A 27516-nucleotide genomic window follows, 5' to 3' on the forward strand; every position below is an offset into this window, starting at 1 on the left:
GCCTCTTGGGAAACTATTCCAGGCTGTAGGCCTGCCTACTGCTTTTCCTACAATTCTGGGGTCAGGGTCTTTTCTCTGCCTTATCATTGTAAGTATTTCAGTGATTTAGAGGCAGAGTTGTTTAGTATTTTCTTCCCTATGTGAAAGCAACTCTAAGTTTTAAAAAACACAGCAATTTAATGCTCCTGTATTTCTTTAAGTAGTCTAATAATATGTAAGCTTCAAAGGGCATGATATAATCAGTTCTTTAGCCATTGCAGTATAAGGAATATTCCCAAATCCATTTAGTAAAGGTTTTCTAATCTATGATGAAAGTTTGTATCCCTTTGGGTCACATGAAATTGAGGAGATAAGAACCCTAACAAGAATGGGGAAATGAGCCATTTTTGACGACTTTATGAAATATTACATCATAATCTTAACATTTTCAATCTTAGACAAAATGATGCAAGATAGGATAAAGCCAAAGTAATGGGAGGTTATGAACCTCATGGTGAACTCAAGCTAGTTTGTTTCCTGCAGGTATGAGATTTATTGAGGCAGGTCTAAGTTGACAGCATAAACTTAGAGCAGTGCCTTATGGCAGTTCTTGCAGGGATCTTACTATCTTACATGGCTATTCTAGTTACACCTGAGAGGCAAATAACCTAAAAAACTAAAATAATTGGAGTAATTCTTACACTGAAAATGACAAGACTAATAGTAAGTTGATAGTAAAAACAAGGAGCTAGTAGCTCTTTATAAATTCAAGCCACATCCTCAAGTTTTGAAGAACTGGCCAATGTGATTGCTGAGCTACATCAGTGATACTTCTAAGACCATGAAAAACAGGGCAGGTACAAAATTAGAGCAGGGCAAATATTATCCCTCTTATCAAAAACTGGAAGAGTACAATGAATAGGTCAGAACAGAATATATAGTCTCTATACAAAAGACAGGTCAGTGAGCTTAACTTTGATTCCTGGGAAAATTATAGAAAAGATCATAAAGAGATAATGGTCAAACATCTAGAAGGGAAAGTAGTGATTATGAAGAGTTGACATGGTTTTATCAAGAACAGATCATTCCAGCCTAACTTTATTTTCTTTTTTAACAACTAATCACTGAGGAAAATACTATATATATTGATATAGTTCACATGGATTTAAACAAAGGTTTTTTTTTTTTAAACCTTACTTTCCATCTTGGAATCAATACTGTATATTGGTTCCAAGGCAGAAGACTCGTAAGGGCTAGGCAATGAGGGTCAAGTGACTTGCCCAGGATCACATAGCTGGGAAGTGTCTGAGGCCAGATTTGAACCTAGGACCTCCTGTCTCTAGGCCTGGCTCTCAATCAACTGAGCTACCCAGCTGCCCCCTTAAACAAAGTTTTTGACAAAGTAGTGTGGAAAGGAAACAAGACTGACTGTTTGTGGGGGAAGGGCCCAACTGGGAGTAGCAGTTGGGTCTTGTGACTAGCACTTCCTTCCTGCTGGGTGGGACAGTTGGGTCTTGTGACTAGCACTTCCTTCCTGCCGGGTGGACTGGCTTCAGGTGTTGGAGGAGAGAGGAGCTTGTTCAGCCCAGTCTGGAGTGGCATGCTATTCTTGGTTCAGGCCAAAGATTCAGGCCCATTCATCTCTGAAGGTCAGATCTTGTTTGCTTTCTATCTACTGCTAAGATTCTGAAGTATACAAAACTGGACTGATATAGAGGAGACGGAAGTGGGAAAACCCTCCGCCAGCCTCTAGGGCCTGGCTCTATACTCTGAAGCTAAGGAAAAACTCCAATTCCAACTGGATTATTAAACTTTATATTATTTGAATTTGCAGTCAGATAAGTGGACTATCTCTTCTGGTCATTGAGGGAGCTGAAAATCAGTTCAGTCATCAAGGCAATAAAAGACCTTATTGGACCCCTGCTGTTTCCTCTCAGCAGGGGGCATCTCCCTCCTTTGCCTCTCCAAGCAATATACCCTCTCTCCCCTTAATCTCCTTCATACCCCATACAAACCTCCCTTTATCCCCCATTTCACCAATCCTATTTCCTTTCCCAATAAATATTACAGTAGTCAAAAGTCAACATTTATCAAATGCCTACTAAATGCCACACGCAGTGCTGTGAAGTATCTCATACTATTCTTATAAAAAAGTTGGAGAAACACCCATTAAACTATGATACAGGCAGAAGGATTCAGAACTAGTTCGGTGACCACACCCAAAGTGTACTGGCTAATCATTCAATCTCAGTTTAACAGGTGGTTTCTCGGGGAATCCCCTAGGCATCTGTGCCTGATACTGTGCTGGGCTATTTTAACATATTTATCAACAACTTAGATAAAAGCATTGATATCAGATCTGCAGATTCAAAGCTAAGAAGGACAGATAACAAAGTGGATCAAAGAATCAGGATCAAAAAGAATTGATAGTCATGGATTTCTATAAGAACTGGAATGACCTCCATGAACTGATGTGGAGCCAGGAGAACATTGTATACAGTAACTGAAACATTGAGGTTTGATTAAATGTAATATATTTTGCTACTGTGTGGAGTGAGAAATTAGTGTGTTATTCTCAAATTACGAAAAGTAATATCTGTTGGTGTGTCTGCCCTCTGCTCCACCCCACCCCTCACCCCCATTCTTACCAAAGCTTTGCAGCTTTAAGGAAATCTGTCCAGAAATTGCCCAGGCAGGGGTCTGAGGTACTTTTGACCAAATCTTAAGTACCAATCTTGAGTATGCTTTTGTACTAGAAAACTCTCCTATTGTATCTTTATATTTCTTCTAACTTCTAACTTATTCTAACAGGAGGTCAAGCCCAATGGCTTGAATGATCCTCCCTCAGCCCCTACTAGGTAACCCAGTCTCAAACTGAACCAACAGCTCCCCTCTTTGTATCAGTCTCCAACTCCCAGGTCATTCCTATAAAAAATGTTGATTTGCTGATGTATCCATTGTGAAGCTATTTTCCAATTTCTTGAAGATGTTAATAAGCTTGAATTGACCTGAGACTATGCCCCATCCCATCTCTCTCTCTCTCTCTCTCTCTCTCTCTCTCTCTCTCTCTTTCTCCTCTCTCTCTCTCTCTCTCTCTCTCTCTCTCTCTCTCTCTCTCTCTCTCTCTCTCTCTCTTTCTCTCACTCATATTTTAAAGAACTGATTTCCACGGTTATATTTTTGTTAATGAGTGGTAAAATAGGATGAACTTTGAAATTTCCAGACTCCTCAATTTCCACCACACACATTACTAACAGCAATGCAATGATCCAAGACAATTCTGAGGGATTTATGAAAAAAACAATGCTATCCACATCAAGAGAAAGAACTGTGGGAGTAGAAATCCAGAGTAAAACATGATTTATCACTTGTTTATATGGGTGAATTATTTGGGGTTTTGGTTTTAGATTATTTTATTACAAAAATGAATACAAAATGAATACTATGGAAATGAGTTTTGAGTGATAATATATGTATAACCCAGTGCAATTGTTTGTCAACTCCAGGGTGAAGGAAAAGGGGAGACAACAAGAATCATGTAACCATGGGGGGAAAAAAGTATTGACAGGCTAAAGGGGGGTTGGTAAACTACAACTTAAAGGCCAAATGCAGACCACTGCCTGTTTTTACAAGGTCTTCTCCCTCTCACCCTCCCCCCCCAGTTAAAAATGATTTTTATATTTTAAAATATAATAAAACTTTATTTAAAATTTTAAAAACATTCTTGGCTTGCTGACTATATAAAAAGAAGCATTAGGCCAAATGTAAACCTCAGTTTGTTGACCCCTAGGCTAGAAAATTGAACTCAATCTAATAAGATGAAATTTAATAGAAATATATATAAAGTCTTATATTTAGGTACCAAAAAAAAAATCAACTCCATAAATAGATTTAAGTGTTATGATTAGATAGCATAATTATCAAAAAAATCTAGGAGTTTTTAGTTGATTACAAACTCAACATGTTTCAGTAATGTGGTGTAGGAGTCATAAAAATTCATGGACTCTCATGCTACAACAGAAGGAGTATAGCTTCCAGAAATAGAAGCCATCACACTCTAGATTCTTCCTTTACCAGAGCTTATCTGTAATCCTGTGTTGTTCTGAACAGCATTCCTAAAGAAAAACATTGATAAACTGGAGAGTGCAAAGAAAAGAAAGAAAAAATCTTCAGATGGTACATGAGAGTAGTCCTGAATTAGGTGAAGGGCTATAATGTGGAGGAGCCACTGGACTTGCTCTATTCCCAGAGGTCAGAATATGAAGTAATAGGTAGAAGTTGCAAAGAGGCCATTCTAAGCTTAAGAGCTGTCCAAAAATAGAATGGATTGTAGAGAGAGGTGGGAGATGCTTCTTTCAGGTAGGGGCTAGAGGAGTATTTTTTGGTATGTTATAGTGGAAATTCTTTTCATATATTAGTAGAACTAGACAGTTGCTGAGATCCTTTCTAACCTTAAATTCTTCAAGCTGATGCAAATATTAGTAGTGGAATTTTTAGCCAAAAGGCTGAAAACAGGGTGGTTTCCATGGGCTTGGGAATAACTGAACAAATTCTGGGCCATGAATGCAAAATCAGGAATAGTGAATAAGAAGAATTCAGAGAAACTTGGAAAGACTTATGTAACTAATTCAGTGTGGGAAAAAACGCAGAACCTAGAGAAGCTTATATATGTACAACACTCACAATAATTTAAAAGAAAACATCATTAAAAAGACATTAGAATTAATGTAATGGCCAGTCTTGATTATGAAAGGCTGGTGTTAAAACCTACTTCCCTCTTTTTAGGAGAAAGGTAAGAGTTTTGTTATTAATTTCTTTTTCAGTTATGTAATCTTTAAATTATGGTATGAGACGCCTCTGAGGAGCATTGTTTGTTGTTGTTCAGTCCTGTCAGACTCTTGATCCCATTTGGGATTTTCTTGGCAAAGACACCATAGTGATTTGCCATTTCCTTCTCTAGCTCTTTTCACAGATGGGGCAAACAGAGCTAAGTGCCTAGCCCAGGGTCACAAAGCTAGTAAGTGCCTTAGGCTATACCTAACTCAGGAAGATAAGTTTTCCAGACTGCAGATCCAGTACTCTATCCATTGCATCAGTTAAAGACTAATCAGTGTTGAATACTGTCAGACAAGGTTGATGAGAGCCTGCTTTTCTGTGTTATAAAAGGGCTCTATTTTGGCTTTGGGGTGGTAATTGGGAAGTGATAGTGCTTTTTTAAAAAGTAATTTAAAAATTATAAGAGCAGACAATTATAAGAACAATTTAACCATTGTTCAGCCACTGCCCAATCCAGTGGGTATGTACTTTGTTTTCATATCCTTGCTTCTATAATAAGTGTTGCTGGAAATATTTTATTGCACTCTTATTCTATATTTATTTACCTTTGGTTAAATTTTAAGCATTGGGATTTTTGAGTCGAAGGGATATGAACATTTTATTTTTATTTGCATAGATTCTTTAAAAATATTCCTGATTAATTCCACTTGACTCATTTCGTTGGAACCTATTAACTTTTCATGTTAGTTTCTGTTTAAATATTATTGAGTTTTATTGGCCTTCCATGTCTTATGCCAGGTCTCTGAAATTGCCTGGTAATCTCTTCCAAAATAAAAACATTGCCTTTAAAAGCTTTTTATAATGGTAAGAACACTAGTATGAACCCACTGAAAGCTCAATAAATGTGTCTAACCAACCAACATACTGGGTGCAGATGAGTGAAAAGTAGGTAATAACTCAGGGAAAAAATTATGTAGTTACCTTAAACCTGAAATTTTCCCTAAAAAATGTCATGTCCCACCCTGCAATTCTCTGAAAGAAGTATAATATGGATTTCAGAAGTGACTAGGATTTTTGGTTCAAAGGGATAAGCATATTTTCTCAGCTTTCAGCTCCTGCTCTCTTGCATAGTTTGTGTCTCTTTAAGAACATATGGGAAAGGCTTAAGTCCCCCTTCTAACACAAATATCTCAAATAGACCCAACTCACTTTCAAGACTGTGAAGAAATCCTTGTTCCTTTGAATTACAAATCCCAAGCATATCTGTGAGTTTTGAAACCTCTATTCCAGAAGGTTGGAGATAGATCATTTCCTCTAAGAATGCAGGTCAGCACTTTCTCAATCCTAGGACAGGTGCCCCCAGCCCTGAGAAGTTAAATGGCTGACCTCCTATCAACTATCAGCTTATGTCAGAGGAAGGACTTGAATTCATATCTTCCTGGCTCCAAAACCAATTCTCTGCTGCCTCTCAGCTCTAGAAATAACTTTTTAAAATGCTAAGCTCTTGAATGCTTCTCTATTGCCTGTTAAGCCCCTTTTACAAAGAAAAGAAGGAAAAAAAAGAGACAATGTTAAATATGACTTTGGAGTCATATATAAGGCTCATAAAACATCAATGCTAAAACAGACAAATAAATTTAATATCTATAAAAGGTTCCTCTGATACTTAGATTTTATTTAGAAAAAAATAGGGACTATTAAAGATAGTTGAGAGAGCTTATAAATAATATTAAATATTATAATATGTGGAAAAGGATTATAGAAATTAAAATGCAAAAAACATTTTGGATAAATTAAGCACTTTGAAATTCAAGTTCTAAGAAAAAGGACAATTTTACAAATTTGAAAATACAAGCAGATTATAGTAGTGTCAAGTTGGGAAAGTTGTGAACTTGTACTGTGCTGTGTTTAAAAACTGAAAATCCGTTTCCTAGTTATTTTTTCTCTGTGGTAAGTTATTTCCCGTGGCTGAAAAGAATGATTTTTGGATTAATAAAAATAAACAACCCTTTAAGAATTTATCAAAGGCACGTCCAGTCACTTTTTTCTCATCAGAGTAAAATTCCCTTTGTAAAATACAACAGTTTAAAGCAAAACCCATTTCCAGATTGTGTCCATGTCCTGCTTAGTTTAAATAATGAAAGTATGGCTTTAATAGACAAACTTCCTAAAATCTTAGGGTCAGAAAAATCCACCCCCTGGTAGCCAACTTTCTTGAGAAAGGCTAGAGTTCAGCAGAGAGTAAGAGTCTGTTATCACTGCCTGTGATCCTATGGAAAAGTCTTCAAAAAATAAAGATCACCTCTATAGGAGGAAAGGATGTGCAGCAGAAAGGCTAGGTTTTGGAGTCAGAAGATCTTGTACTAAAATCCCAGAGTTGCCCCTTGCTAGGTGGCTTCTGAGACTTTAATAACTGAATTTCTCTTGCATTAGTTTCCTCATATGTAAAACCTTTTTAAAAATAGGATTAGGTTATTTTTGAGGTCTTCTCTTCAGCATGAAATGTATGATCCATGCCTCAGTGAACCCTGAAATTAAAATAAAGGAAAGGCAAAAGAAAATCCAAAGCATTTTTTTTAGAAATTATATCTAATTCCATGGTAGTCTATATAGTCCCATATTGGTGAAGGCATGTTGGGGGCACTGCTCCCCTCTCCCTCTCTACAATGCCTGGGGACAATGTTCACATGCCCACCCCTCTGCCTAGCAGCTGCATTTCCTCTCTCTGCAGTCTGGGGTAATTGGGGGCAGAGGGGTTGGTTCACAGGTAGCTTAAAGGTGTAGTTTGGGCACATGATCTCTAAAAGGTTCGCCAATGTGGATATAGGCCATCTCTTCTCTCATATGGTGATTTTGTTTTAGTAAGAAACTACAGCATTATTTCTTTCTAATTTTATTTTAAAAATCCTAACATATGTTCAGTGAAAAGCTACTATAATGCTTAAGTGATGATATTCATTCAAAATGTATTTTGATTGCCCAGTTCCTGCTCTCTAGCACTTAAAATTGACCTAAAAGGGGAGATAAAGCAGATATACAATGAGACTACATATGATGAGTATCACCTGATTTGTAAACACAACACATAAATGCTACAAGAGTTCTAAGCAAGGTTATATTCCCAGCTATCGACTGACTAAAGATACCTGGAAGAAGCATGCCTTGGAGATGGGTCTTAAAAGGGCAGGCAGGTGAATAGAAAAAAGAGCCAGGTCAGGAGACAGGAGGTCCTGGGTCCAAATCTTGCCTCAGATACTTCCTACCTATGTAACCCTGGGCAAGTCACTTAAGCACAGTAGCTTAGCCTTTACCTCCCTTTTGCCTTCGAACTGATACTAAGTACTGAATCTAAGGCAGAAGGTAAGGGTTATTTAAAAAATAAATATAAAAAGGAGAGGATTTGGATACAAGAAGATTTAGAGGGAAAAATTAGACAAGTTCATTCTAAGACAAAGGAACAACACTCACAAAGTATGGTTTTCAATGTCACACATAATACAAGTGGTTTCTCACATTGAAAACAAAAGAAATTAGAACCTGCAGGAGGTGAGGGGAAGTAGGGAACAAATAAAAGGATAAAAGACACAGTTCAAGCTAAGAAAATAGGGGTAGGGGATACATGAATTCAAACTTTGAATACTTTATAATTTTATATAGGTCCCCAAGGACAAAGTGTTAGCTTTTCCTATTCCTATTTATGTATAAATGATATTCTCTTAAATTTTAATAAGAGGCTTAGCTCTAATAAGCAAAGGTGCTACTTAAATTCAAAGGAATTATTTTCTAAGGGGGGGTGTTGGAGTCTTTTTAAAAATCTACTTTGTACTGTCAAATTGAAAAAACGCAGAACTATTAAATAGTCAAAATTACTCTTTAATCAAGTGGAAAAGGGGTTCAGTGCTACTGGGTTGCAGCAACAGAGCTGCTCCCCGGACTGCACAGTGTGGACGCCCTGGTCACTAACCCCTGGGAGCGCCACCTACTCAGGATGGACTCCAAGGAACAAAAGAACTTGGGGAACCTATATACCACTCTAGGTGACCTGGGGGCTTAGGATGAGAGGGATAGTTGATTGACTTTACAATGGTAAGAAAGGAAAATGAGGAGTTCCAGACAGGAATAACAGTGAGGGGCTGATGCTCTACAATGGACACAAAAGGGAAAGACTCAGTCCAGGGCTGGGCCACCTAGGTAATGGACCTTAGCCTAGGGGGAGAAACCATAGGGACAAAAGGGATAAGCTGCTCCCACCCAAACTACCAGGATGTCCATTGTCTGGTGAAGTGGGACCTTCCCTCAGGGGGAAACCTCTCCTGTGACAAGGTCAAAACTTGGGGTTTATACCCTTAAACTAAGTAAACTGGGGATTTCTATATTTCCATGTTGACAGTATAAATCAAAGAAGCAGCTAAGTTATTTCCTCCTAAAGTTTGAAAAAATCCACTCTATTTGTTGACTCAAGTGTTTTCAACATTTAAAATCACCTAGATAAGATATAAAAATGTTACTGAAGGTCAGAATTTTTATCTAAAAGTTGTATCTCTGCCCTAAGACATCCTTAGGGCATTTGACTGATTGATTCAATGGGACCTCAAATTCTAAGAAGATACAGGCCTTTGAAATTTGTCCCTTCAACTTTGTTTTAAACAAATAATTTTCTAAAGCAAGCTATTGATGTTTGGAGAGGGGAAAAAACACCATGAACCCACATGCTTTGTGTTTTGGCTTGTTTATTTTTGTAATGTTTCCTTCTTACCTGAATCTAGTGAAAATGATGCCAGAATATCCATTGAACTAGAAGCCTCACTGCTGGCCTCCTGTCTGGGCTTCTGTTGTAGCTGTTGTGTTATGTCATAGGTTAGGGAGAGGTCCAGAAAGCTGCTGCTTTTTTCTGAACAATGATCTGATGTGGCATTCTGGCTTTCCATAGGCCTCACTGTTACAAACCAAACAAAACTGATCAAAGTTAGGGGAAAAAAAAAAGTTCAAGCCTAAAGCAACTTATTTGTCTTACATTAAATTATGAAAGTACTGACACAGCATTTGTTTGAGAACACATCATTTCACCACAGATAGAAACCATTAATAATTAAACTTGGAAGAAAGGCAATTAGAAGTTGGCCTTAGCTGCAGTCCCAAGTAGAACAGAATGTTGCAGGATGACATTACTTTTTTTTTAGAGAACTGTAGAAAAAAAGGTTTACCCAAGATCCCATTTTTCATTGCTTTCAGAAATTTCTCTTTAAAGCCTCATATTTTCATCTAAAAATGTTGCTGAACAATGCTGGCTGCTTATAAAATATCCCCAACCTCACAAACCTTCAAAAGTTCATTATTTCTATTGAGAGTTCTACAATCCTTCAACTCATCTAACTTGCAACATCAGTCATCCTTGACTCTTCTCTCCATATCCAATCCATTTCTATCTTACATATTCCATTTTTCACAACATGTCTTCCATTCTTCTTTTTTTTCCTTCACTTACAGAGCTTTCACCCTAGTTCAGATACTCATCACAGCTAACCTAAACCAGCGATTTCCAAAGTAGGGGAAGATGATAAGCCTATCCAAGCACATTTCAAATCTATATAAATGATGCTTTTATTACTATAAAGGCAAAAAAATCCTGTCCTCAAGGAGCTTACAGTCTAGTATTACATGTAAATAACTAGATATGTACAACATATATTCAGAGTAGATGAAAGGTAATCTCAGAAGAAAGGCACTTAGCAGGCAGTTGGGATCTGGAAAGACTTTTTTTTTTTTAACACTTATCTTTCTTCTTAGAATCAATATACTGTCTTGGTTCTAAGGAGAGCAGAAAGGGCTAGACAATGGAGGTTAAGTGACTTGCCCAGGGTCACACAGCTAGGAAGTAAGAGGCCACTTTTGAACCCAGGACCTCCAGCCTCTTGGCCTGGTTCTCAATCCACTAAGCCTCTCGCAGAAGGTACAAATTGAACCAGGGACATTGAGGCAGAAGTGAGTAGGGAGAGCATCCCTACATAGGGGACAGTTAGTGGAAAAGAATGTTATATCCTGAGTACAGATTTGACACGGTCAGAATTATGCTGTAAAGGGGTCAAATTCCACCTCTCAAATGACACTGGGAAAGACATTTAACTTCCCTGGGCCCCAGTTTTCTCAAAGGTAAAAAGAGGATGGACTTGAGGCATCTGAAATCTCTTTCCAATTTTTGACCTAGGCTCCTGTGGTCAGTGCTCAGGGGCATATCCACTAGCCCTGATGCTACAGAACCTATTTAGCCCTTCAATCCCTTAGGAATGTTTGCCATAAGTAAGGTCACTTGGGAACTATATGGAACAGAGGTATCATGTACCATTTTCCCATGAAATGGAGCCCATTAATAATGCCTCTGGCCACTCAAATTAGACCAATCCCAAAAGACTTGCCCCAGCTATTCTTCACTGAAAGTCTAGACTCAGAGTAACTCAGGAATTTAATCAGTTGGAAAGAACTGGCACTTCAGCTAGTGAGGAAACTCCCTCCAGAATGCAAATCCAGGTTCTGCAGGCAGAGGCACTGGTCTATATTGCTATTAAAATTAAGATGTTTAATGATGTTAAAGGAAACCAAAGATGAGAGAGCATTTGTTATTATGGATTTAAAATCAATACTTTAATTTTGAAGTAAATTCTATGGGTACCTAATAAAGAACAAAAGGCTTACTATATTTGAAATAATATACAGGATCTCATTAAAGAGGCTTTCTAGCTCTGCACTAGCTGAAAACTTACAAGTAATCTTCCTAAATGTTTGAAAGCAAATCTAGTCTGAAAGCAGCAATGCTCTCTCTGTAGGGAATTATTGCTAAAATATTGGTTCATTCCATATAGTCCTAGAATTCTAGAAGCAGAAAGGGTTTAGAGCTCCTCTAACTTCTCTTTAATTTTATAGATAAGTCTGAGACACCTAACTAAGCACTTGGGTCTAGTGGAAAATATACTGGCCCAGAGACCTTAGATAGAGAGGCTGGACTAAATAACCTTAAAATCTTCTTCAAGTTCTAATATTCTATAACTAATTGGCTTTCAAAGATCATTAAATCATAGATACAGAACTGCAAGTGAACTCAGGAAGCCATTTAAACCCAGCTCATTTTGCTATTGTTGTTGTTCAGTCATTTCAGTAATGCCAGACTCTTTGTGTCCTCATTTAGGGTTTTCTTGGCAAAGATACTGGAGTGATTTGCCATTTCCTTCTCCAGCTCATTTTACAGATGAGGAAACTGAGGTACACAGGGATAAGTGACTTGCCCAGGATCACACAGGTAGTGTCTGGGACCAGAAAAAACTCAGAAAGATGAATCTATCTGACTCCAGACTCTATCCACTGTGCTACTCAGCTGCCCTCATTTTATTGAGCAGGTTAAAAAACTGAGTTAAGTTAAATGATTTGCCCAAGATCACACAGTAAGCATCAAGGGAGGAATTTGAACTCAGGATCTTTGATTCTTGAGCCAAAGCCCTTTATACTATTATGTAGTTTATTTCCTCTTATATCTTCCTACTCAATGCTTTAATCTAAATTATTGCCTTTGTACATATAGCTTGGAAGACATGTTTTGCTTTGAGAAGTGTCAACCTGCAAAATACATGTTATTAGAGGATAACAACATTGATGACAATAATGATAATAATTGCTGACTTTGAATAGTGATATAAGTTTTGCAAAACACTTTATATACATTATTAATACATTTGGTTCTCCCAAAGGCTCACTCAGGCAGAGGTTCTTAAACTTTTTGGTCTCAGTATTCCTTGACACTCTTGAAAACTACTGAGTACAAAAAAGAGCTTTTGCTTATGTGGGTTATATCTATTGATATCTATCATATAAGATATGAAAATAGATAAAATGTTAAAATATTTTATTTATGTAATAATAATAAACCGATTATATTTTAAACATAATTTTGTAAAATATATATTTCCCCCCCAAAAAATTAGAGAGAAGTGGCATTTGTTTTTTGCTTTTGTTTTGTTCTGTCTTAGAAATCTCCTTAATGTCAGGCTTAGCAGAAAGATGGCTGGTTTCTCATATTTGCTTTTGTATTCAATCTGTTGTGATAATATTGTTTTGGTTGAAGTATATGAAAAAAATCCAGCTTTACAAAGATGTGAAGTTGGAAAAAAGAGGATTATTTTAGTAGGCAAATAACATTTTAGCATTTTAATGAAAACAGTTTTGATTTCAATGAAACCCCTAAAAAGATCTTGGGGACACTTAGTACTATGCTGATAAATGTTTTAACACAGTTCTCTCTGGCAAAAATGCACACATGACATATTAAGTTTAATCTATCTTATCAACATTTTGTCCATTGTTTTCTTAAATTTAGACAATCAACAAAACAATAAATCAAACCCGAAAGTTTAGCATTCAATATGCATATACAAAGTGCAGCATTTAACATAAAAACATAAAAATATGTGAACATATAAATATTCATAATGAAACTTTGAAGTGAAAACTGGCTTTGGAATAGGAATTCTTAGACCACATTCTGAGAACCACTGCTTTAAGGCAAATACTATAACTATCCTTTCCTACATTTTAAAGGGAAAGGTATTCTGTCTAGGAAAGAATAAGTGATTTGCCCGAGGTCACTCATAAGTATTTGAGGTAGAAGTCAAACCCAAGTCTTCCTGACTCAAAAGTCCAGTACCCACACCACCAGATCAAGATCTGCTGCCACATATCTTCTACATGTGGATGAGTCACAGTTTCAGCTAATTTATCCTGAAGAGACCTGAAAGTTCAAGGTTCTCAAAGAAACAAAAACATCCTTGTTGGTTGTTTTTTTTTTAAATTTCTGTCAGATTAACCAGTCAAGTTTCAAATTTCGTGCCTGTCTCTTTCAGAACTTTTTGTGACATAACTCTTGCTGCTCTGTCTCCCTAGTCTGAAAAACATGTCAATGAAACATAATCAGTGTTTAACAGCTGTGATGGTGCTAAAATTCTGTGACCTGTGTAAAATAGTTTGAAGTCAACAAATACCTACCTTAATGTTTTATCAGAACTGTGATAAAGATGATTTATTTTCCCAGAAAGAATAATACAACACCATGATTAAAAAATAATAATAACATCATCATATATTAAATACCAAACATGTTCCAAGATTGGGCCCTGTACCAAGGAAAGGCTTGCTGATAAGCATAACTCCTTTTTAAAATAAGAACCATTTTGTATTTGCAATTTAACTTTAGTGCTAAATGAAAACTCATCTTATAGGATTCTTGCTGGAAAAACATAAAAGACAAGGAGAGCTTGAGAGCCCCTTCTAGGAATCTGGGAATAACTATTTGCAGTCAGTTTGAGGGATGATTACCTTAAATTGGATTTGATCTTATATGGTCTCTCTACACCCTTAGAAGGGAAATTGCATTTTCTTTTCAAGAAGTGTTCATTTTTTTCTCTTAAAAGTATATATATGCCTTATGGTATCACATTAGTTGCTATGGTACTTTATTTTGTAAGCTGCTTTTAAAAAAAATTCTTCCTGGTTGCCTCAATAAGGAAGACTGGGAAGTTTATAGTAGGAAATTAAGGTGATTTAAAAATGAACAATATCAACCATTTTTTAAACTATGCACAACTACAATGCTCTTTGTGGATGCTTCTTCCTCATGCTTGAGAATAAGATACATTTTGTAACTGTATAATAAACTCTCAGCTCCTAACCATACTAAATCCAATATATCAAGAGTAAGGGGACCTGTTTTTATTTTTATTTTTATGTTTCTTACACTGGTCACTACTACTCAGGAAAAAAAATCACTTCAGGCCATATATGAATGTCAGCTTCATTGACCTTTGTTTTTTCCTTAAAGAGACTAACCAAATATTCAACTTGTATTTTAAAAATAAGAATATAAAACATTATGCAATAAGTGCAATGTGGGCTATACACTTCATTATGAAGAAATAGCATTTAATCCCCTAGCTTTCCAAAGCACGGTCCAAATGCCTTCATCTCCTCTAGAAAGCCTGTCACAAATTCTAACCCACTTCTTAATGCTCTTTCTCCCTACCACAACATGCTTTGTACCTGTGTAAAGGGTTCATCCCCTGTAGGAGAATGAAAACTCCTAGGAGTCTGCCACTGTTCCTTTTATCTCTTGAAATACCCAAGTGTCTTATAGTCGGGGCGTAATGAACTGTTAATGCATTATCATTGTTCATTTTAATGTATTTTTAATACTGAAAGAGATGAGAAACGCCTTTGTGTAGGAAGGGGTAACTCGGATGGGTTCTAAAAAAAGTTACCCTCAGTTCGTAGATTAATGGGTTTATTGTTGAAAGGGACCTTACGGGTCATCCAGCACTACCTCCTCAGAGGAGTAAACTGAGACCAAGAGGTTATCTGATTTGTCCAAGACCACAAGAAGAAATGTCCAAATTGAGATTTGAACCTGGGTTCATTCATCTTTCCATTTTTAACTGAGCAAGGAACAGTAAATTACCCAGAATGCCAACCACAGAGATTGCTCTGCAGCAGTAAAGTTTTCATGACTTAGGCTGGGTGACGGGGAACGGGATTGGGGGAAGGGAAGGAGGAGGGAGGATGTCGGAAGGAGTGGGGAGGAGACCTGGAGGAAAGTCAGTTTTTCATCTTTACTATCTAGGAGGGACTTCATTCTCTTATGGTCAATTTCACTCAGCGCCTGCCCCTTTCCCCCGCCCTAGGGGCCTCGGGCAATTAACAGAATCCAGAGACAGCATTTATAAACCGGAACAATACTCACCAGCAGAAGGCGACCACAGGCACAATGCTGAACAGGAAATGCAGCCACCATCTTTGTTAAGGGAAAACAGACCCCAACCGGAAGTTATGGCACCATGTTGCGTCCTGGCGGTTAGCATTAGAAGGGAAAAGCTGCGGAAGCCATTTTGGTTATGGGCAAGAGCTGCTGGAAGGAAGCTTTGACCTTTCAAACCTGGTTATGACAGGCAAAGGCATTGGGGATGTGGGTGGTTTCTCTAAAGTTGCTGTTTAATAGCAGACTGGGCAGTTCGGAGGTGAGTTGCAAGAGAACCAGATTTAAATGAAAATGAAAAAACAACAAAATAGAAGTAGTGACGAATTAAAAGACTGAAAAAATGTTTGGTTTCTACATCATTTTATAGCTATCAAAATATTTCATGTAGTTAATCCTACTTTTCCAAGACTAGCTCTAGGTTAAAAACCATACGGGAGTCATGAGACAGAAAACATTGTCTACACCAAGAAATCTTTGGAATGCCAAAATGGTACCAGGCACTAGTCTTCCTCCACTATCCAAAGGAGATAATAAACATAATATGTATCTTCTGCTTAAATTCTCTAGACTAGCTGCAGATATATCTGTGGGGCAGGCAAGAGGAAATCTAATGGTACTGATCCAAAAAATAGATGTAAGCTAAACAATAAATTCTTGATAACTCAGCATTTTTTTTAGGGGCAGTAATACCCAAATCTGTGGTGTTTCCCCTTATCTATAGTCAGTTATAGCCTCTAATTGGAGTAGTAGAAGGATACACTTTGTGGGACAGGCAGAATTCAATAGACTGATTTGGTGGCCGAAAATATGGCTGCATAATCTGGAAATATGGCCAGACAAGGGCTAATCTTATACATGTATAGAGTAGAATGACATCTGGAAAGATTCCCTAAAATATGTCTCCAACAAGTTGTTTTCTTTCTCTCTATCCAACATGATATCATTGTTTTGGGTTTGCATAAAATGGTAATGATGTTTATTGAATGTGAGTCAGAGGTTTGGAGCAAGAAGAGGACTTAGAAGTCAACAAATCCAAACACTAATTTTACAGATGAAGAAACTGAGGCTTGTGGGAAACAATTTTTCCAAGGACACACATAGTAAGTAAGCAGCAGAGCTAGGAATTGAATTGAGGTTCTGTGACTCCAAGTTCAGTGGGGTATTTTTTCCATTACTGAGTTGATTAAGAAGTGATTTTCATTTTATTGATTATATAAGCATATTTCCAGACACCATTAATCAAATCAGCCTATTGAATACTATCTACCCTATAGCATCAATCCTTTAATATTCTGATAAGACAGTATGACCAACTACAGATTACAAAGGAAAGCATCACAGATCTAGGTACCCTGTTTCTAGAAATATTACAGTATTATCAGGAATTTATAGCTTAGCTTATATAGTTTATTGGATCATGTACCAAATGCTAGTTGAGGGCTAGATTTTGATAAGAAAGAGTGTGGGGAGATTATAAACTTGTTAATAACTTTGGTTTGTATAGAGAACAGATCATATGGTATGTACTCTTAACTAAAATGAATATTAAGAGCAGCCTTGAACAAGAAGAAAAGTTTCAAAGGAGGAGCAGACAGCCTGAGACAAATTTGGGGAAGGGAACCTCCCCTTGCTTTTTCTTGGAAGAACAGGAAGAGGTAGAGATTTTGTTATATTCTGATTTTGCAGATAGTATACAAAGGGATAGGATTTCATTGGTATGAGTTCCCTTTATTAATTTGGGTTGACCATTTCTGAGCAACTTATAGTTGTGAGCAAATACCTAAAGCATTGAGAGGTTAAATAATTTGCCCAGGATCACAGAGTCAGTAATAAGAGGCAGGGATTGAACTGGCCTTCCTGGTTTCCTTGCTAGATTGCGGTCCATTGTACCAGTGTTTCTCAAAGAATAGTCTAATACCCTTTCATCCTTTTTTGTTTTGGAAAATGTTTTTTCATTTAAAATATTATTTATGTTAAGATATAACCCAAATAAGCAGAAACTCTTTGGGGGTCCTCAATGAAAATATAATTGATCCTGAAACCAAAAAGTTTGAAAGTGATTGCATTATCCTGTTCTGCCTCTCATTTAAGATACGTGCACAGCTAGTTAGCCCAATGGATAGAAAGCAATTTCTGGAGATGGTAGGTCCTGGGTTCACATATAATCTCAAATACTTTCTAGCTTTGTGATCTTGGGCAAGTCACTTAATTCAATTTGCCCAGCCCTTATTGCCTCTTCTGCCTTGGAATTTTAGTATTGATTCTAAAACAGAAGGTGAGGGTTTTTAAAAAATAAAATATATCACAGACATTCAATAAAGGCTTCATGTAGGAGGTAACCTTTTAAACTAAACTGAGAGAGAATTTATTATCAGGAAAGAAGATGTTCACAGGCTTGGGTTTGGGAGATGGAACATTCCTACAAAAATATCACTAAAATTCTTTGATTTCATTTTTGTTAGCTCACATTTATATAACATTGTAGAATGTGTTGGGCAGTATGGTGTAGCAGATAGATTTGGTTTTAAAGTCTGAAATACTTAGGTTCAATTTTGGCATATGACGAATATATTGTCTATGTGACTTTGGGCAATCACTTAATCTCAATGCTCCAGGCAACTCTCTGATGTTATAAATTGCAGAGAAGGTTACAGCCTACATTGTTTGAGGGTTTCTTTACCTGCATGCTCCTCATATGAATGAAGTCACTTGTCCTTTATTGATTACATAGTTTTCTATGCAATTTTTGTCATTTTACCCTCATAATAATCCTGTGAAGTAGCTGGTATAATCCCTCATTTTACAGATGAGGACATTTGAAATTTAGAGTTAAGTGATTTGTCTGAAGTCACATAGCTAATAGATTTTAGAGCAAGTATTCAAATCCAGGTACTATAACTCTAAATCTATTAAACTCTTTTCGGGAAGGAGAGAAGAATGAGGGGGCAAAAGTCATATTTTCTGCCTCCCCCCACCTTTTTTTTTAGTACCAGCCAGTAACATGTTTCCTTTTTCACTACTGGCTGTTTCACTGAGGTACTTCCCAACCACTAGCACATCTGTTCCTTCTTCCCTCTATAGCTTCTCCACCAGGGCGACTGACTATATCCTAGGAGAATTTCTGATGGTAGCAGGCTTTGTGTGTAATAAATTTCCTAGCATGCCTAGCATTACAGCATGGGAGGCATGGAATTGAGGCCAGGGTATTAGTTAGAATAGGCAAGATCTCCTTTATCCAAACTAAGCAAGCAGAGTCCAAGATACTGAATAGGAGGAGATGGGGGTGTTGATCAGAGAAGTGCTATTGTGACTGAAAGGGCCCAAAAGTGGTTATCCAGCCTTTGCTTGAAGACCTCCAATGGGGCAGGGGAAGATGTACTGTCTCCTGAAGAAGCCCATTCCATTTTTATTTAGCTTCAATTGTTGGAAAGTTTGTATTGACATTAAGCCAAAATGTAACTCTTTCTTCTAGTTCTGCCCTTGGGGGTCAAGTTCACAAATCTAGTTCCTCTTCCTCTAACACTTGAGGATGGCTACTTTGTCCCTCATAAGTCTGCTCTTCTTTTGGCTAAACATATACAGTTCCTTCAACTGATTTTCATATGGAATGAATTTATATGGCATAAATCCTGACTTCCTTTACTATATATATTATCTGCCTCAAAACCAAGATGTATGTATAACCTACTCTTGATTATCCTTGAAGAGTTTTTCCCTTGAATGTATTACTCACAATGAAAGATTTCTGAATCCTTAGTAGCAGACTCTGATCTGTCATGCAGAATTGCTTTTCCCCACTCCCATTAATTGTCCTATGTTCAAAGAATTATATATATATATATAATGTAATTAGAATCTGTTACCCTAAAAACTACGATTCCCAGCATCCCGTGTTGCTTCTTACATTATGTGCTGATGTAGGGAGGATATAAATTTGGTGTTACCCCGCCTCTCTCTCTCTTTCTGTGATCCCATTTGATGGAGGTGATGTGAGATGAGTGGCAGGAGAATCTACTCACATGGCCTTATATTTTGTTAGATAATTATCTTTTTATGCCTTTACTTCAAGTGATTATTAATAAACATAAAATATAATACTTGGAGTATTAGACATTAATTTAAATCCCTCATAATAATCATATTATACATATATATATGATAAATAGAAAAGGAAATCTGTTCCTTCCCTTCCCAGAAATGAAAGGGTATATATATTCCAAAGTCAATTGGAAAAAATTTGGAGGGGGGGGGAGCCATTGCTTTCTTGAATTATACAGACTATTACTCTATTCTATCAACATCAATTATAAAATAACCATATAAAATTATCTGTACATAGGTGTGTATATATGTAATTATATATACACAGATAAAAGAGAAAGGGAAAGTTGCTGATGTCTACTTTCCCTCTAAAAAAATTCATGATAAATGATTTAGGGATTTCTTTGCTGGCAAATTCTCAAGTCTACTTGTTCCTTTATATTAGTGGTAATTATAAAATAACTATATAAAATGTTACTTCGAAATGATATACATTGCTTTGTAAAACTCGTATTTTGGTATTCAGATTTATTTTCAGAATATTAAAAGTCAGCAACCTCAGCCACATTTCTTTTACAAGAGTCATATTAGGTGAAAGACCAAAGTAAGTATTTCAGAGAGACCTTGCATTCTTTGTTTTCCCAAAGAGGACAATATTTTCCTTATCTCCTGCGTTGTTATTTTGATCCATGATCAAATTCCTCTTCCTGGTACTGGATAACCTTAAGCAAGAGTAAAAATAAAAATAGCTAAATGTACGTATAAAGGTCAAGTAATTTATTTACTTTCTAGGTGTCTTTTTCTTTTTTCCAGTCAGTAATATGACAAAGCAATGTAATAATGAATTGAAGTATAATGTTCAAATAAAGGAAAATAATATTCCTCCTCTGTTTATTGTCATCAGATCACACTGAGTATTATGTTTACTTCTGAGCATCATATTTAAATTAACAGACTAAAATATTGCCAAACCATGGCAATTTTGATGATAAAGGACTTAAAACTATATTGTGAAAGGAATAATAAAGAGAACTGAGGTTGTTTAGCCTGAATTAGAAACTTGGGAAGACAAAAGGTTAATATAACAGATGCTTTAAAATACTTAAAAGACTATCATTTTTCTAGGTGATTCCAAAGAGAATAACCAAGATCAGCAGGTAAAAATAATGGGGAATCAGTATTAGTCTTTTTTCTACATTGCCTTGATGTTCTCCCTCTAGACTTCTGTAAAATTGTTCTTTCCTATTTGTCTTTCTACCTGTGTGTTGATTCCTTTGGAATATTCTTTCATTATTTAGTTCTTTCTCCTTCTGGCGCCTAAACTTGGTTATCCTTCAATGTTTTTTCTAGTTCCTGGGATTGGCAATCTGCTCTCATAGTTTTAATTGAGATCTTTATGCTGATGACTACCCAATCTATATATCCATTCCCACATGTACTATGAGCACTCATTCTAAATTTTCAGTTGAGTAGATATCTGTCTAGATATCCTGTTAATTTCTCTTGTCTTTCTCCTCAATAATTCTCCCTCCCAAGTTCCCTATTTTTGTTAATGGTACCCCTCATATTTAAAATATTCATTTTGACTACTCCTTTTTTCTCTCTCTTTATCTCAAATTAAATTATACAATTCAAAATTGAAAGGGACCTCACAAATCAGAGATTCCTAATCTAGAACATATAAATTTGTAACTTTTTAAAAAAAGTATTTTGATAACTATATTTCAATATAATAGGCTTCCTTTGCAATCCTATGTATTTTATTTTATATAGTTGAAACATTTTTCTGAGAAAGGATCCATAGGCTTCATGAGATGACTAAAAAAGGTTAAGATATATTAAAAAAAAAAAGATTAAGGATACTTACCAGAGGCTAACAATCAATAAGCATTTATGAGGTACTTGCTCTATGCCAGAAAAAGTGGTAGGCATTGGGGGTATAAAAACAAAAGTGAGATGCTCCTTGTCCTCAAAGAGCTTACATTTTTGTGGTTGTGTCATGTCAGATACTTTGGGCTCCTATTGAGGTTTTGTTGGCAAAGACACTGGAATGGTTTGTCATTTCCTTCTGCTGCTCATTTTACAGATTAGGAAACTTGCCCAGGATCACACAACTAGAAAGTGCCTGAGGCTAAATTTGAACTCATGAAGATGAATCTTCCTGATTCCAAGCCCAATGCTTTATCCACTTCACCACCTAGCTGCCCTTAAATTTTACAAGGGGATAAAAATATTCACAAATAAATAAACATACATTGATTTGGGAGAAGGAAACAACTAGGGGAATTAGGGAAGCCTCTTAGAGAAGGTAAAACTTAAGATGAGTTTTGATGAAAGCCACGGTGAGGAGAGTGGAAATGAATATTTCAGGAACGGGGACATTCCAGGTATGCTCTACCAAGTCACAGATATGGGAAAGGTGATCAGGAGTATCAAGTAGGACTGTTTGGCTAGAATTTAGAGTGCATGAAGGTGGGTGATGTATAATTAGGGTAGAAAGACAGACTGGAGTCAAGAGTGAAGAGCTTTAAATGCCAAAGAGAAGAGTTTATATTTATCCTAAAAGCAGTGGAGCAGTGACATGGTCAGACCTGTTTACTAAAGTGGTTGTAATGAGAATCAAGAAAAGAGAACAGATGTAAGAAATGAGGAGATAGAACTGGCAAGATCTCTTAGTTGATTGGATTTAGAAGGTGAGGGAAAATGAAGAATTGAGAATGACTTCTACATTGGGAAATTGAGTGATAGGAAAAATAATTGTGCCTTCAACAGAAATGGTAGGACAGATAGATTTAGGAGAAATCAGTCAATTAGTAAACATTAAATACCTACCATTTGCCACACACTGTGATAAAGACATTATATAAAAGCTTATTCCCTTTTCCTTCCCCAATCAAAAACTGAGCAAGAATAACTTTGACAACACCCCCAGAAAGTCATCATATTGACTATGCCCTGAAGATTCTTATCATTACAACCTCTCCAACTTGTCTCCTCCCTACTCACACTGTTACCACTTTGGTTAGGACAGTCATTACCTCTTATCAGGACTATTTTAGCTAATAATTTCCTAATTGGTTCCTTTGTCCATTTTTCTCCTTCTCTAGTATAGACATAATCCTTGTGTCAGAAATTTTGTCATGAAACCAGAGGTTCAGGGACATTTTGGAAACATTTATATGATTCGTTGTACCCATCCATGTACCAGGGAACTTCAGTATCTACTACTCACTGAAAGGTGACTCTAAGCGGCTTATAGAGATATCCTGGTTCTTTCAGGTTCAAAATGTCAAATAGTTTAATTTATACAGAAAAGAAATTAGAACTGAGCTGAAGGCAGTCAACAAAGTTTCCCTGCTGGTGCCCTCCTGCCTTCTTCCTAGGGATGTGTACAATAGTTTCTGTGACCACTCTTTCACTGGCAGCTCTTTTCTGGTCACTGTTCTCTGTTGGTAGTCTATACTACATTGTTTATTCCTTGGCAATTCTCCCATTCCTGCTTCCCACTCCTGGAAGGCACCACAGTTCCTTAGAGCTAGTTACCTTCAGGGTCTAGTTCTCAGGCTTATGGGACAACTATATCAGAGTCTTGGCTAATGTTGTTATAAATCTTTCCTATTCCCTGGGTCAATATTTGTCTCTTGTCTGTTGTCTTATCCCCATATTGCTTAGCCCTAACCTCCAAACAACCTACATAGTTTATCCTTAGATGACTACAGGACCTTGTTTCTTGGGATCTCTCTCTTTTTTTTAAACTCTTACCTTCTGTCTTGGAGTCGATACTGTGTATTGATTGGCTCCAAGACAGAAGAGTGGTAAGGGCTAGGCAATGGGGGTCAAGTGACTTGCCCAGGGTCACACAGCTGGGAAGTGTCTGAGGCCAGGGGATTGCTTTTTTAAGGTCAACCATTATGTTAAATCCATGTTTATTGACTTCCCAGTGCCTAAATAGTACACCGGAGGCCAGCTAGTGGCATAATGGATAGAGCACTGGGCCTAATGGCAGAAGTTCCCAAATTCAAATCTGGCCTCATATACTTACTAGCTCTGTGACCCTGGGCCAGCCACTTAACCCTCTTTGTCTCAGGCTTTTCATCTATAAAATGGGGATATACTAGAGAAGAAAATGGCAAACATAGCAGTATTTTTCCTATAGACGTTATGGGATCATTTAGAGTCAAGCTCAACTGGATGACTGAACACCCTGTAATTGAATCTATGCCTTCAGAAGGACACTTCCACTGTCTTTTCACACAAATTTCTAATGTCTACCCTCATCTGGGGCAGATGAGGCAAACCATAAAAATTACCCTGGGCTACCCTGGGCTGAATCTGGAGAAATCTCCAGAAGGGGAGAGTGGATATAGGTGGAGCTAGAGACAATTGTCATCATGTTGAGAAAGAGGGATCTGCTTCCAGGGAAATGAGCTTTTGCCAAGGGAAAGGACGATTTCTATAGTCCACACTGAGCTTCCTTCACACAGCTGCCAAAATAATCTTCCAAAGACTTGTATAAACTGATGCAGTGAACAGAACCAGCAGAACAATTTATAAAATCCCAACCCCAATGTAAAAGAAAAGCAAGGCAAGGACATATGATGAAGCATACTACCCTCCTTTTGCCATATTGCTCTTACATAGAGACACATCTGCCCTCCTCTTCTATGTTTCCTTTATGTGTTGTCTTCCCTCCATTAGAATGTAAACTTCTTGAGAGTAATGACAATTTTGTTTGCTTATATCTGCATCCCCAGAGCACATAATAAATCCTCAACTCTTTCTCTCTCTCCCTTTGTCTCTCTGTGTGTCTCTTTCAATCTCTGTCTGTCTCAGTCTTTCTCTCTGGGCTATAGGTTAAAAACCAAAGCTGTTAACTTCATATTCATATACTCCACAATATGAATCCAGTTTTTCTATTCAATCTTATTTCACTGTATTCCTTTTACTCAGTGTTCTAGTCAAATAAGACAGATAAAATTCCCCCAACATCAGGCTAACATCTTCCACATTTATGTACTCATTGTAGTGTATTAGAAATGGAAATAGAATGTTCCCAGAAATGTCATGCTTGTTCTCACTGTCACCTTCATTTTCCTTAGGTACACTATCTGTTTGTCGATTGTACTTGCCCATCACCTGATCTAGCCCTTTCTCCTTAATCAGTTCCTCAAACATAGCCTTAATCATGCTTTCCAGGTTGTTATCAATAACCAATATGTTTTCTGCCTTAAGGGGAATCACAAATCTAAAGATCTTCTTTACTTGGGTTAGAGTTTGAAGGACAGCCATAAAGAGCACATACATTTGAGCCAGGACCTGCCAGAGTATAGGGTCTGTTTGGAATGACAACTGCAAAACAGACCTTGTTATGTTGCCTATATAATCAATAGATTCCATTATCATATGGGTCATTCTGCTGTACAATATGTGGTAAACCCAGAAACAAGCGATGACAGCAATGACCACAACTCTACCAACAACTTGTTTGAACATTGTTTCTTTCTTTCTGTACTACTCTGCCTTTCAAAGGATTATGGGGTTCAGTCAAACTTCAAGGTGCCAATTGTATTAGAAATAGATCATCTGTGGTAGATATTTCTGGTTGGAGTAAATGATATACTCTGGCTTGTGACTAGAGAGATACGAGGGGAAACCTCAGGGTGCCTAGTTGTAATGGAGATAGAAATACTTCTGAGAGATAAGAGAGATACTACTAGAGAGAGATATTCTGGGGTTTGTCTATTGATCACTACTGATGGTTAATTGATTAATATTTTTCCTACTCTCCTCCTCCCTCAAAAGCACCCTTCACCACCCTTCTTCTGAAGCCTTTGGCTTCACCCCTCCACCCTGAGTGGATTCTGAGGTTTATGAGGAAACATTCTTTTCTCTTCCTTTTCAAAGTAAGGGGGTTTATTGGGAACAACAAGATGGAGGACTGAGGTAAATGAGGTGAGAGGGATAGGGCTATCCCTAGTCTATAAGGAGGGTTAGAAGGATTTTGGGAAATGTCAGCCCTGTCACAGCTGTGACACAAAGTCTGTCAGGGAGATGGAGGACAACTGTTTAATCTTCTCCTTCAAACTCAAATATACAATCAGTTCTTCAGGTTCAACTACTACCATCAGCCACACAAAACCTTCTTCTTGCCTCCCCTCTCCAAAGCCAAGAGACTTCAGCCTAGGGCAGAAGCTAACAGGGGACCTGTTCCCAGCTTCTTCCCTCTTCAACCTGGCTTGACTCTCCAACTGTCTTTCCTGGGAACATTCTATTTCGAATGTTCTTTCTCGATTGACAGTTGAGGTCCTTTACTTTGTTTTGCATGCTTGAAATTCTCTCTTTCTTCATGCCTCTTCCATAGTAGGCCATACCTAGTGAACTTTAATTGTTCGTCTTTTTAAAATCCAAACCTTCTTTTAAGTTTTGTTTCAGGTATACCATGAAACCTTTTCAAATCTCTACAATTAAAAGTGATTCCTCCCCTCTTCCTTATATTTCTTGAAGATACTGTTTAGAATCTTCAATCAATCAAGGACTTATTTAACCCGTACAGTGTGGCAGATACTATTCTGAGCTCTGAGGATTCAAAGACAAAAGTGAAACAATCTCTCCTCGAGGAATTTATATTCTAATGAGAGTGATAACATGAAAACATAAACATAAAGAGAGCATAAAGCAAGCTAATTTTGGAGGGAAACAAATAATTGGGGAAGCCAAGAAAGGCTTCCAAGAAGGTAGTACAAGAACAGAGTACTGAAGGAAACTAAGGATTCCAACAAGTAGAAATAAACAAGGAATGCATTGTATGCTTTATATGACAACTAGTGCAAATGCATTAAAGTAGAGATAACATATTCTGTGTGTAGGATATGAGTATACCAGATGCCTGGATCACATAGTGCAAGGACAAGGGCAAGTATAAAACTGGAAAAGTAGGAAGGTATTAGGTTGTGAAGATCTTTAAATGCCAAAAAAAGATGTAATATTTGATCCTTGAGGGAATAAGGAACCACGGGAGTTTGTTAACCAGAAGGGCAGTATGAGGTAGGAATTGGCAGGGAGATGACATGATCAGAACTGTGATTCCGGAAAAACGTTGTCAGTCAGGTAGAGGACTGCCTAGAGGTTTGAAGAAGAAAAACCAAATAGGAGGCTATTGCATTATAGATGACAAACTATAAGAGGTGATTAGATCCTGAAGAAATTTGGCAATGCTATTGAGAAGGGGATATTCCAGTGTCTGAGAGATTTTTAAGAAAGAAACTGTTTGGAAATGAAGTATTAGTGAGAGGGAAGAGTTGAAGATGAAGCAAGGGATGCAAACCTGTGGCATTTAAAAGAGTGGGAGCCATGAACTGTACGAATTAAAATGGTTGAGGTTGTAAACTGTAGTGATTAAAATAGTGGAAGACTTAAATTGTAGTAGATATAAGAGTGGGTGAGTAAATTTGTGACCGCAAAAAATATGTTTTCACGACAGTGTTTTGTTTTTAAATCAAATATAAGGTGGTCCCCAGGGAAATATTCCCAATTATGAATATACCCAAGTCAACTGGGTTTTATAGAGAATTTAATTAATAATACAATGAGGAATTTAAAGAAAGAGAGAAAGAGTAAGAAAGGAATAAGTATGAAGGGCCTTAAGCCAACATGGCCTAGACCTGAGTCTTAAGAGAGAAAGATCAGTCCATCCTTAATCACTCACCACAAGATCTGTCCAAGCAAGGATTCTAGTGACACCAGGCCAGCATCATCTCAGCTGCCTTCACCAGCTCAATCCTTAATCTGAAATGTCCCTGAGACTCGAGAGAGACCCTTCAAGGCAGCCTTTCCCAGCTGACTGTTTTCTACTCAGATTTCTCATCTCCTTATATTGGGCATTTTCTCCTTTGTCACCTCCCCTAAATTATTACATCCACCAATCACAGTAG

General features: G+C 37.2%; 1 protein-coding gene across 1 annotated transcript in view; it reads right to left on the reverse strand.

The window, feature by feature from the left end:
* CHGB (chromogranin B) overlaps positions 1-9647 on the reverse strand; it is a 189961-nt gene extending 180314 nt beyond the window's left edge. Inside the window, exon 1 of the mRNA XM_056823497.1 lies at positions 9512-9647. The gene's annotated coding sequence lies outside the window, so the exon portion shown is untranslated. The remainder of the gene's footprint in view (positions 1-9511) is intronic.
* Positions 9648-27516: the final 17869 nt, after the last annotated feature.

Source organism: Monodelphis domestica, chromosome 1 (genome assembly GCF_027887165.1).
Source record: "Monodelphis domestica isolate mMonDom1 chromosome 1, mMonDom1.pri, whole genome shotgun sequence".
Classification (NCBI taxonomy): domain Eukaryota; kingdom Metazoa; phylum Chordata; class Mammalia; order Didelphimorphia; family Didelphidae; genus Monodelphis; species Monodelphis domestica.